This window comes from Triticum dicoccoides, chromosome 2A (genome assembly GCF_002162155.2).
Source record: "Triticum dicoccoides isolate Atlit2015 ecotype Zavitan chromosome 2A, WEW_v2.0, whole genome shotgun sequence".
In the NCBI taxonomy this organism is placed as follows: Eukaryota; Viridiplantae; Streptophyta; class Magnoliopsida; order Poales; family Poaceae; genus Triticum; species Triticum dicoccoides.
The window spans coordinates 618,203,022-618,216,280 of record NC_041382.1 but is presented as its reverse complement, the minus strand read 5'-3'; the positions used below and the strand labels follow the sequence as shown (position 1 = coordinate 618,216,280).

The 13,259-nt window shown below is 43.7% G+C and overlaps 1 long non-coding RNA gene across 2 annotated transcripts; it reads left to right on the top strand.

Moving 5' to 3' along the window:
• On the top strand, positions 1-2,976 carry LOC119359707. 2 transcript variants are annotated; one of them, XR_005172633.1, is made up of 4 exons: positions 1-804; positions 1,629-1,770; positions 1,872-1,981; positions 2,834-2,976. It is a non-coding gene; the product is annotated as an uncharacterized LOC119359707 (long non-coding RNA). The 2 variants fall into 2 exon arrangements; XR_005172632.1 differs by having other exon boundaries at positions 1,629-1,981.
• Positions 2,977-13,259: the final 10,283 nt, after the last annotated feature.

The window sequence follows — 13,259 nt, the reverse complement described above, 5'->3', positions numbered from 1 at the left end:
TATAATCACCGCGATGCGAGAGATTGAACTTCAACGGCAAATACTGTGCGATGAGCGGCAGCTACTTGAGGGTGTGGTGGTCAATGGGCAGGCGGGGCCATGGTGCTCGGCGCCGCGGTGAGCGGCGGCAGGCTTTGGGGTCGGGCGGCGCTGCGGCGGATATCGTGGCGGGTGACCTCGGCGTCATTGGGGTTGTGGATGGCTTGGCAAGTTGGCCGGGGATTGTTCTCTTAACCGCGTTGTGCATGGCCTCTCATCACGGCTGACGGAGACAAGGGTTCGGTGGTTCCATGCCACCGAGGATTTGTAGGAGACAATGGATCTGTGACTGTGAGTACATTGTTGCAGCTTTCCCTCGGGATAAAGAAGATTGGGATTTGAAATTTGATGCGTGCTTACCTTAGACCAATTTACTTTTTGCCATGAATTTCTTAGTTACGGGGTGGGATATGAGGGATTTTTACTATCTAATTCTTGTATGCATGATTTTCTAATTCTTTTTAAGATGTGATCTCGTTGTGTGTTGCGGGGGGTGCGCCCATTGGTCGGCGGCAGCGTTGAGGCCAGCAGAGACGCGGGGGGCTTCGCGACTGGTGGAGGCTTCGTCGGTCGACGGCCAGGCCTTGCGGGAGGCTTCGTAGTCTCATAGCATGGTGTTTGGCCTGCACCATGTCCGGTGTCCTGGGCAGCATTGAGCATCTCGATTGCAATTTCCCTACCTGAGTGCCACTAGTCGCCCCAACATCCAGATCTCGCCCATATTAACCAGGCAGAGGATGAGAGGACCCCCAGGTGCCTCAAAAGGTTATGGTTATTTTTGTTCTCGTGACTTTAGGAGGAATCTTACTTGTTCCTTTCTTGTATGTATAACTCTTTGACCCAATTCTTTGATACGGTGTGTCAGAAACTCAGAATAGGATAAGTTACGGTGATTGTATGATTGATCTACCTGCAGTTGTGAAATGATCCGATTTAGTTGGACTTCGTTGCACGAGCTCGTCTTAGGGAAAACAATTAGCCAACTTAGCTCAAAGAAATTTAAAGGAGGTTAATCAGAATCTGATTTGCGTGATAGTATTCTGAAAAGTAACCTGCAGCCTGTTATTGCAAATGGCAAGAAGAGTAGGCATTTATTGCTTTTACTAATGGTCTTGTTTCCTTTTGGAGTAGGTTACTACTTTATTATGTCGTTAGTTTGTTTTCTTTTGGGTTCAAGCGAATCATTGTTTTCGAATTCATAATGTCCATTTGATTTTCACGAAATGGAAAGTGTCTGCCTCAAGTGCTAACCTGATAGAATAAAACTCTGGGGCAGAATCCAGTTTTGTGTTTGAGCCCTTGGAGTCTAATTTCTACAATACTTCAACACATATTTGTTGGGAAACAGTTTTGTGTTCTTTAATCCACTTTGTACGTTGTCCACTAGCTACTATAATCCATGAGGAGGAGCTGAGAAATTACTGATTTTCAGTGTTGTTTCTGTTTATGTCGTAGCCGGGTGTGGCATGAGGTGATCTCAAGCCTAATTTATTCTACCTGAATCTAATGAACTTCTTTTTTACTTAAGGTTGTGTTATAGTTTTCATCTGAGGTTATTTGATTCAGAAATAAAAAAGTTCTATCATCAGATTGCAGCCGCCAAGGTAAATCTTTACCTTCACTCAAGTGACTAAGAGAAGCTAGAAAAGAAATGATGAGAGAAGCCAGACAGCTGATTGAAGAAAGCAAATGAAAACACAAGATAGAGACAAGCTGCATTTATTCCCCAGGGTTACCTTTACCTTCTAGATACTTATCAGTACGATTCTCCTTCTCTTGTACATAATTAGTCAGTACTGGTTATTACTGAACACTTGTTATTTTTGTTTCAGGAGAACACTTCAAGTCCATCTGATTCCTTTTTTTCGTGCGAAAATATAGCTGATTTTTTATACCTATCAATCGGGATAATGAGGTTGCTGACATGCCCACATCTTCAGAGGTACATGATTTCTGTTGTTTTACGCTTTGCTAAAAATAATATATTCGGCCATTTAACTTAGAATGGGGCTGGAAAGCTTCTGCTGTATTAGGATGGTCATCCCATCATTGTGAATCTACTCTGTTCTGTTGTAGAAAGAAGGAAATCAAAAAGGGTAAAACACAATAAAATGTGAAAAACAAGCTGCACACTGCAAGCATCGACGAATAACACCCCAAGAAGAAGCATGAATCATCAAAGCCCAATGCAATTAAATGTGATCTGAATGTGCAATGTCACTGAATTGTTAATAAAGAGTATACTGTTTTGTTAGCTTTTGAGTTAGAAAGCCACTGCCATGGAGGTCGATCATATCATTGATTAGATCGAAAATTAAACACTGCAGTGGCCTGATCTTGCTAAACTTGAATCGGTCTAATAAAAATATGGATTTTCACTTTTGATCTGCATTTTGTTGACGTTCTCTATAAGGAAGGGTTCAAAACTTTCTCAAGGTTCAGAACTGAATACTAGCGGTACCTGCTTGCGGTCAGGTTTTCTTTTTTCAATGCATGGTGCATTTGTAGCTCTTTGTCTCATCTATGAAGGCACTGCATACACCTATAGTACACTAACCTTGCTAAGCTTAGATTTTCACATTTTTGCATTGTGCTTAAGGTGAATGTTGAATGAATTTGTACGGTATGCTAGATTTCTTACCTGGGTGGTTGGGAACCTGGCCTTACGTTGATAGATACTGACCCTCACGCAGCCTGTCAATATTCAAGGGTGCTGCAAATTCGAGTTGATATATTTCAATTGCCTCTACATGTTTGTTGTACTTCTGAGAACTGAAAATATTCTGTTTTACAGGTACTTGTTCAAGTGGTTGTCAGCTAATGTATGAGGGATAGAGAGTAATGTTTTTATATTTAGGATGGGTATGAGTAATGTTAAATTGAAATTTCAGAACTTCTTTTGCAAATAAACAGTAGCAAAATTCAGGTTTTGGCGAGAAGAAAAGTGAACCTAAAGGCCACAGTGCAATTTAATAGGATACTATGCTGCTTCACTTATTGCTAATTCTTCAAGTTGGTTCTTCTGCTAAGTGAATATGATCGGACCCTTTCCCTCTATGCTATACTCAACCCAATCTATTCAAAAATTCTTCATGTGCGTTCTATTTGAAACTCGTTCAAAATCTTCACCGTGTCCTTGTCAGCTGAAGAAATTGCGAACGGAACTTTAAAACCTATCATATCTAAATTTTCGGCTTTGCCGCTCAAACCGTTCCGCATCCCACGATATACTTATCCACTCACCCACGATCTAACACGATCTCCACTTCTCACTACGTGGGTGACACATGTCATGCGAATGAGAAGGGTCAGGGGCACGTTCGTCCAGTTTCTTCGGGCGAGCAGTTTTTCACCGTGGCTATAAATACCCCTCCTTCCCTTCCTCACTTCCCTTCCTCACTTCTTTTACTCCGCTCGACCTCCCTCTCCAGCTCGAGCTTCTCAAACCCTAGCGCCGCAGCTACTTCATCGCCGCCGGTGAGGAAGAGCTTCACTGCCTCGACCTCGTCGCTGGCGTACTCGCACCGACCGCGGAAATCTTCACTCTGCCGCCGCCGTAGCCGTCTTCCTCTGCCGAGTTAGGGCGTGGAAGATCTACACAGACGAACTTCACCTCTCCTCTTCACTGTTCGTCGTGTTCTTCATCCAGGGTAATTAAAAGTTACTTTTACTGCCCTCGTTGATTCGAATGATTATCTACAAAATCTTTAAAGGTGTTTTTCTTCATATCTTCACATACTAAAACACCTCACAAGTCATCTGTTCTTGATTCATTTCTCTAAGCATCATTTTCTTCAAGATTCCTCAATTGTGTGGATCTTCGATCTATACAACTCTGGAACCTAACACAAAGAACGCTTAGTGAAATTCTTCAAGACTCATCTGGTCAAATTTCTCAAACTTGTTCTTTTTGAAAAACCTTCTGAGAACACATATGACCTTCTCCAAATTCCTCGCAACTATACTCTGTTCACAGGTACTCATGTCAGCTGCTGAATCACTAGATTCTCATCAACTTAACTCATTTGCAGCGTTCCTCGAAGAAAAATTGCATACTTCTTTAGATAATTCGATTGTTCAAATTCCTCAACTGAAGAAAATGGCTGATGGTAAAAGGCCACCGAAAGGAGAAAAGAAGCCTGAGGTTATGACTGCCTTTGAAATCCCTGAGGACATATACAAAAATTACTGCACTCCTGATGAGGCCAAGTTTGGAAAGGAGGACAAAAATCAGCGCAAGATGCGCATACAGAGGATAGAAAGGAGATGGGCAAGAGAATGGAGGGAGTACAGGTATGTAACTCCAAAGTACATGAAGAAATCCGCACTCAATCCTCCATGCCCAAGAGCTCCATTGGCACCTGGCCAAATAGCAGACCCCACCAGCCTCAAGCGCGGTGAGGACTATCCTGACGAATGGGCCAAGCGTCAAGCCAAGTTGGCTAAGCAAGCCAGAGAAGCAGTGAGGAAATTCAATGAAGACTCTGCTGCTGCTGCTGCCTCTGCTGTCAAGCCAAAGAAGGCTATGTCAAAGAAGTCTGCGCGCAAGCCAAGTGCTTCACCAACAATGCCCTCAAGGCCAAGTTCCTCAGCAATGCACTCACGGCCAGAATCCTCAAAGCCCTCACGGCCAATTCCTCATGCTGCTCCTACTCCTTCTAAATCCTCAGCTCCTCCAAAGTCCTTGGCTGTTCCGACAAAGTCCTCAACACCTGTGGATCTTGCCTCGTGCCAAAGGACTGCAGGCATCTCAATTGCCTCAGGTGTCTCAGCAAGTTCCTCAGCTGCACCAAGTTCCTCAGCTTGCCCCTCACTACTGAAGACAAAGTCAACTGCTGGACGCGGTCCTCGACCAAGTCCTCAAAAGAAGCAAGGCGCTTTCCAAGTGCCGTCTGAAGAAGACGAAGCTGATGATGATGAACTTGCAGAAATCATCAGAGATAGGCAAGTCAGGGCCGCTAGAGCCAAGGGAACAGATGTGCCACTGCTTTTGGATCCCAAGTTGATCCTTGAATACATTGATGTTTGGCACAAGGACCCCAACACTCCCATACCTGATTTCAAGCTGACTCATGGCCAAAGTCACATGCTGACCCACTTCATTCAAAAAGAAAAGTGGAAATTTGAGAAGGCCAGGCAGACCAAGAAAGCACAGTACAAGAAAGAGCGCTATCTAAAGAAAAACATTGTCTCTATGACAACTGAAGAACTTGTCACTATTCAAACCGAGATCAAGAAACTCAGTGATGACTTTGACACATATCGCGCTGATTGGCTTGGAGCCAAGGTTCGTTTTGTGAAACTTGCGGATAACTTCACTTCCAGTGTTGCTGCCCCAACGCAACAGGAAGTTCCTCAGGCTGAAGCATCCGCTGAGCCGATTGAAGAACATGCCAGCACCGCTGATGAAAATCAGGCTGCTGAAGAAAATATGAGTTCCAGGGCTGATGACTGCATTCCAGCCGCTGAAGAAATTGCCAGGGCATCCACTAGTGGTGCGCCTGAAGAAACTGAAGAAATCAGGGCAACTGCATCAGTTGTGCGTGAAGAAAATCAACCAAATTCCTCAGCTGCTCCTGCGCCAACTTCAACTCCAATCCTTCCATCTGCATCAGATGTGAAGAAGACCAAGGCTGCAGAGCGTGCTGTAGTGAAGAAAAGGAAAGCATCAGCTGCTTCAGATTCCTCAGCTCCGAAGAAGATGAAGCCCTTAACAAGTTCATTTGCTAATCCCATTGATGTTGTTTCCATCTCAACCAAGCCATCAAAGGACCTTCTTCCTTTTGATGAAGAATATGTGATCCCCAGCGGATCTGATGAAGAAACTCCTTCTGCTGCGAAGTCTAAGCAGTTGGATGAAGAAATTAAAGTGGATGCGATCCCTTCAACACCTGTCATCTCCTCGCCCATGCCTCAGTTCACAGCTGAAGAGGCTGGCGTTGAAGAAATAGAAGATGAAGATGTGGACGTTGGCTGCTCCACACCCGTAATCAGTGATGAATTCTGGGAAGTCAGCATCCAAACTCCCCAATGTTCACACCGCTGCAGCAAATACCTCAGTTACCTGCACCAACTATTTAAATGGGCTCTGAAGAAACTCACCCCACTTCATCTGGTGCATGAGGAAATTTCAGCCACTAGTGCTGAAGAAACTGCTGCTGAACATCCGAAGATGCAGACTGCCACTAAAGAGGAACCAGAAATTCCTCAGTCTGAAGAACCTGCGATTGAGATTCCTGAGGTTGTGATGCAACTCACTGACACTCCTCTGTCGAAGCCAAAGGATCCATTCTCACGCAAGCAAAAGTTCAAGGCTGATGATTTCTTTGGCGAGCACGTATTCTTCGAAGATTACAACCCATATAACTCTACTCGCAGTTAGGAAGAGGCGTTTCTGGACTGCTAGCCAAGCCAATTTCTATTCCTCAGTGCTGTTCAACAAGGAGAAAATCTTCTATCATGAGCATATTCCTCACGTGGACATGGAATCTATGCCATGCTTCGCACCAGTCCTTAGTGTTCTTCACGACGCTGGACTCTTAAACTTTTGTTCTGACATCTGTGATTGTAATGAAGAACTGATTCTTCAATTTTATGCAACGTTGCACATCACAGGAGATTCTGATGATGTGAATTCATGGGTGCTGGACTGCATGTCTGAAAATACTCACTACACTGCACCAGCCTCTGAATTGCTTCGTGCCTTACCACTCAGTCCTCCCCTTGAAGAAGCTCGTTGTATCTACAGTGAACCTGAGCTTACAAATCATTACAAGCAGGTGCTGATGAAACCTTTGAAGCCAGGTCAAGCACCAAGAACCAAATTCCTCGTGAAGGAATTGCTTTACATGCCCAGAACTGTCTATCGTATTCTTATGAGGACAATCAGTCCTATCAAAGGCCACGACTCATCTGATGAGGAAATTGTTGGCATCATGAAGAATCTGGTATTCAATATCGTTCATGGCATTCCTGTCAATTATCACGACTTCTTCATGAGCACTCTGGCAAATGTTGCACTATCTCCATTTGAGCTGAAGCCTTATGCACCTTGGATTATGAGATTCCTCAGGACAAGGTCTTCACTCAACTACAAAGCTGATTTTCAGAATCACCTCAGCTACTTGTCCCCAATTGAAATCCTCAAGCAGACTTATTCCTCAGTTGATGGAAAGGGCAAGGCACCGACTGTTATTGATGAAGGCATTCGTCCATTGGATGGTCAATTTCGCAAGGCTGCCTCTTATTCCACCAATGATGACTCTGCCACACATGACTCTGCCAATGCACCCAAGTCCACTCCTCAAGCCACTGCTCCACGTGTGATGACTGACCGTGAACTTTTGCTTAGTCTTCACCAGAAGGTGGGTCGAAATCACAAATGGGTTAAGCGTCAGTTTGGTTCACTTCTTCACAACATGACTGCTACACACAATGCAGTGAAGAAAAACCATTACTACCTCCATCAAGTCTTCGGCCGCACCTGGGCAATCCTGTCACATCTGTATGGTAAAGACGATCTGAAGAAAATGGGTCTCAATGAAGATTTTGACTGGTCTGCACCTCCACCGAAGAAATTCAAGAAGGTTAAGGTTCCTTCTCTAGTGGCCAGTTCATATTATTCATCGTGCGACACTAATGAAAATGAAGATTTGGACGACACTACGGCAGGCCCTACTACAACAAATGACCCCAACAACGCTGGCGCTTCTTCATCAACTTGATATTCTTCAGGGGTGTCAGTCCTCATATTCTGTCCTTTTGGTCATTTGATAACAAAGGGGAAGAATTTTGAGTTAGTCTACAAGCGGGTCTTACTATATGAGTGTTTTTTTTTAAGTTACAACTCTCGTTCTTCTGAGACTTTTATTGGATCGAGTTGTAAACTTAAACCCGATGGTGCTCTGATACTCTTGATGCGTTTTTCTGCATGCTTATTCCTCGTTAAATATTATTGCACGCATGCTGAATTACATCAGTCACCATATTTCATCATGCATTTCAAATTTTTCACTGTTATATGTCAAATGCGTGTATGAATTACAAGATATAGGGGGATATCTCCATGATTCAACTCTTCAAGTGTGCATTGCTTCAAAACCAAATTCCTCACTATGCACATCTTCAGGGGGAGTTCTTCTATATCTTGCAATCAAATTCCTCAATATCAGTATTTACACTTCATATGTTTATCCCCGTTGAAAACTTAACCTATATTGTCATCAATCACCAAAAGGGGGAGATTGTAAGTGCATCTAGCGCCCCTTAGTGATTTTGGTGTATTGAAGACCTATAGGTTAAGGGACTAATGCGTTTGTGAGTGTACATAGGTCTATAAGTCTATGAGGAGTTTGATATTTACAGAGAAAGTCGACCCCTAAAAATGAAGTTCTTCGACTGAAGACTTTAGATTTCTGAAGACTTCCTGAAGACTTTGAAAGTGAAGAAAATGGTGTGACCTTGAAGACTTAGTATTCATTCGAGGAACATGAAGCGTGAAGACTTTTGTTTTTGTAGTTTCATTTTCTCTTTCTTGGGTCATAGGAAACACCGTACTGTTAAAAGGGGTCGAGGAAATACTAAGGAAAATTTCCACGTGATGCTCAACTCAAAATCCTACACCTACCAATCCCTTTGAGTGAAGCCATTGGAAATCTCATACAGCTCAATCAATTTCTTCAATGACAGAGACGAAGCTCTTCTGGTCTCTGAGGAATTTGTTCTGACTGAGGAGTTAGGAATTCGCCAGTGCAGATTGCCTACACAGTGAGGAACATGATAGCCCTGAGGATTTTGCTACTCAAAATTTCGACCGTTGTTGTGCTATGCGCCAGCTGTCCCAAAATATCTATCCACCTAACGGTCATATCATTGAAGGGCATTTATGTCTTATCATGTCGGGCTGCTCCCTAGGCTATAAATAGCCGCCCCCTACAACCACTAGCTGGTTGGCTACTCCGAGAGAAACTGACACTTGTCATTTGAGAGCAACCCATCCTCTGAGGACTTTGAGCGAAAATCATCAAGTGAGGAAAAAACCCAAAACCCAAACACCTACAAACCCCAAGTGATTGAGCATCACTGAAGAGATTGATCCTGCGTGGATCCGACGCTTGTTACCTTTGAAGACTGTGCTTCTTCCAGACGGTTAGGCATCATGGTCTAGAGCATCCAAGAGGAATTGTGGATCGCCGAGTGACCAAGGTTGTGAAGGTTTGGAAGTCGCCTGAAGACTTACCACGAGTGATTGGACGAGGTCTGTGTGACCTTAGTTCAAGGAGAATACGGTGAGGACTTGGTGTCCTGAGCTGCGTGTTCAAGACTGGGTGTCCGGGACTGTGTGTCCTCGAGTTTAAATACCTAGCCGCTCCAACCAGACGTACAACTGAGACAGCAGTTGGAACTGGTCTACCAAATCATTGTCTTCACCAAGCTTACTGGTTCCATTTCCTCAACTCTTTCATTTCCTCATAATTGAGTTGTGTGCTTGTTCATATCTGTGTTTGAAGACTTTGACTGAAGACTTTCTCAATTCCCTCAGTTCAATTTCTTCAGTCTGTTTGTCTTCATCCTGTGTTATCCTGTGCTTACGCTTCCTGTACTCTGTGCCTGTCTTCATTTCATCATGATGACTATGCTTGTATTCTGTTATGTTTACTTTTGAGTACTTATTCCGCTGCTAGTAGTTTTTCGCTAAGGAATTTCCTCACCGGCAAATTCCTTAGTGAAGAATTTCATAAAAATCGCCTATTCACCCCCCTCTAGTCGATATAACGCACTTTCAGGAGGTCTAGGAAGTGATAAAGGAGATGCCAGCAGATCGTGCCCCATGGTCAGATGAATTTATGGGGATATTCTATCACAAGACTTGGGGATAATAATAAATGATATCATGGCAGCCCTCCTAAAATTTTACATTGGTGATGGTAGAGGATTCATATCGCTTAATGAAGGGTTCATCACGCTTATCCCCAAGAAGCCGGATGTGAATGTCGTTGGTGACGATAGACGTATAAGTTTGGTACATAGCTCCCAAAATTGGTGGCAAAAAACTTGCGACGTATAGGCAAGACGCCTTCGCAAATCAATCATCATTCATTACCAAGTGATGTCTGCAAGACAACTTTCTTTTGGTCTGGATAAGCGTTTGCATACAAGGAAGTGCAAGGGAGTGATGCTCAAGTTTGATATATATCATGGCCTTCGAGGCTTCGACTGCCTTTCATGCGCTTTTCTCTATGAGGTGTTGCAGCAGTACCAGATGGTTGCGATGGATCTCCATCCTTCTCTCGTCGGCTATTTCAAGAGTGATTTGAATGTCATCCCTGGCATAGAAATTGTGCATCCACGTGGACTGAGACAAGGGGACCCTCTATCTCCCCCTCTCTTCGTCATTGCTATGGAATCCTTGACATCCATCATTCTTAGAGCAGCAACTTTGGGGGTCATCTCCCCACTTCCAGACGTCACTCCGCTACAACAAGTTTATATCTTTGCAGACGATGCAATCCTCTTTGTGCGTCCGTCTAGCCATGATTTGAACTTTGTTAGTAGTGCTTTGGAGATCTTTGGTGAAGCATCAGGTCTGAGAGTCAACTATGCTAAACCATCGACCATCCCAATCAGGTCGGACACTACAGACACGGGCCGGATTGACGAGATCCATGGATGCCGCATTGGACATTTTCCATGCAAATATTTGGAATTGCAGCTTGGCATTTCTCAGCTCACCAAGGCACAGTGCCAGCCAATGCTAGACGTAGTTAAGGAGTTTATCCTGTCATGGCAACACAGATTGATTACAAGGCCCCGTCACCTTGTGCTAGGGATGAAACTGAAGCAGAAACTTTTTGCTTTTCCGGCGAAAAATGAAAACGGAGAGGAAAAATGGAAGTGGAAATGAAAATTTGCAAAACAAATTTTTTATGTGGAAACGAAAATGGAAACAAAATGATGTTTTCCGGTGGAACAGGCGCGGAAAAGGAATTTTCCATTTCCGCTAACATGGAACTTTCCGTTTTGAATATGAGCACATGACTATTTTGCAGTCCAACGAATGCACAATTAGGCCCTACACACTATGAGCAAAATGGCCTAGATGGCCCAACTTTTACATTACTGCTACTACATCAAGCATGAGGCCCTCAACAACCAAAACCGGATCACAGGCGTAGGTGCAGGTCTGACACCACAACAGTTCTCAAACCTATGGTCCGTTGTTGGCATCATCTCTCTTAATATTAGCACCCCCGACATTTTAACCTGGAGATGGAGTGCCTTCGATCAGTACTCGGAGCAATCTACCTACAAGATGTTAAAAGCATGGTTCGCCTGCCCACCGCTCATTGCATATGGAAGAGTTGGGCGCCAATCAAATGCAAAATATTCATATGGCTTGCTCTCCAGTATCGTGTCTGGACCTCTGATAGACAATTCCGACATGGATTACAAGACACCACTGCCCCGTGCTTCACTTGCTGCCAGGAAGAGGACACTCTTGACCACATCTTTATGCAGTGTGTTTACACTAGACAGGCATGCCACACATGTTTCACTTCACTAGTTGTTCATATCGCCTCCTTTCCATAGAGGGTAACCTGGAGGAATGGTGGCTAAGATCTAGCAAGGAAGTGCCGAAGACAAGCAGAAAGAGCTTTGATTCGCTAGTCATTCTCATTGTTTGGAGTTTGTGGAAGCAAAGAAATGCGCGAGTGTCCAGGAATGTGGCCCAGCAACGAACTATCCCCCCAATTTGTTGACCTCATTCTCTCTGAGATACAAACTTGAAGATCGGCCAGAGCTAGGTGTTTTCAAATCTTTATGAGAGAGTAGCATGTATTTGAGGGTGTGTGTGTGGATCCTAGCTGGTAGCCCTACTCGTTGGGCTTACGAAACTTTCTGTAAATTTCTCTCTACCTTTTATAAAACGAGAAAGCTATTCTCCTGCCGACTGGAAATTCGCTAACAGATCCAAACGATCTGCACGTCGTTGGATCTGGATCACACGATCGTGATTTTTTAGCGGAAACTAACTGTAGTCCTACATGTGCCGCGGAAACAATCCCTTCGCTCCTCCCCGAAATCACGTTGATTATTACCTTCCCGCCCGCACTTTCCTTTTTTCGCGCTGATGAATTAATTACCCGCACTTTCCTTTTTTCCGCAGGTATTAATAACCATCTAAAAATAGAGCAGGTTGGGCAAACAAAAATTGCATGCGGGGACTCGAACTCCTGTGACATGAAGCTAAGGAAGACCTCAATACACTAACCACTCCACACTATCTAGGTACGTGGTAAGTTGGATAAAGCTAAACTATTTGATCATGATATTTAGTACTGTATTTCTTATAAAATATACATTTTCTCTTTTTAGTTCCATGAGTTTTCTCTATTTTATCGTTGTTGTTCCACTTTATGATGGAAGTAGGTATCTCCGTCAACACTCGGATGACAGCGCAGATGATTTTGGTGATGTGATCAATGATTCTTCTAAAGAATATTCAGTCCGAGAGGTAGGAGATGTTGACGAAGGGAAGGTGGTAGGTCGTCTATGAAAGACGGTAATTTTTGGGCCGCAAACCTGATAATTTACGTACACACACCGTGATAATTTTAGCCCAAGGTGAAAGAAGCTGTTGAAATATACCAACCGGTAATTTTCGATGTGAATAGCCTGGTAATTTATGCACCGCGGACCTGATAACTTACATGCAAACACGATGGTAATTTTTAAACCAGAAAAAGTTGATGAAATATACCCTGGTAATTTCCGTGTGAATATCATGATAATTTACGCACCGCAAACATGATAACTTTTCCCTCCGCCGGAGGGAGGGGTTTTGATGAAATATACCCTCGATAACTTCTGTGTAAATATGATGATAGTTTACGCATCACTGTCCTGGTAACTTCTATGCAAATAACATGATAACTCATACATCGTAGACATGATAAATTATGCACCCAGTCCTGGTAACTTTGTCGGCGGGGGTAGGGGTGGGGTGGGGGGAGTCGTTGAAACATACCACGGTAACTTCTATGCAAATAACATGATAAATCACACATCGTAGACATGATAAATTATGTACCCAGTCCTGATAACTTTGTCGGTGGGGGTATGGGTGGGAGGAGTTGTTGAACCATACCACGATAACTCTTATGCAAATAACATGATAACTCACACATCGCAGATTTGATAATTTATGTACCTGATCCTGG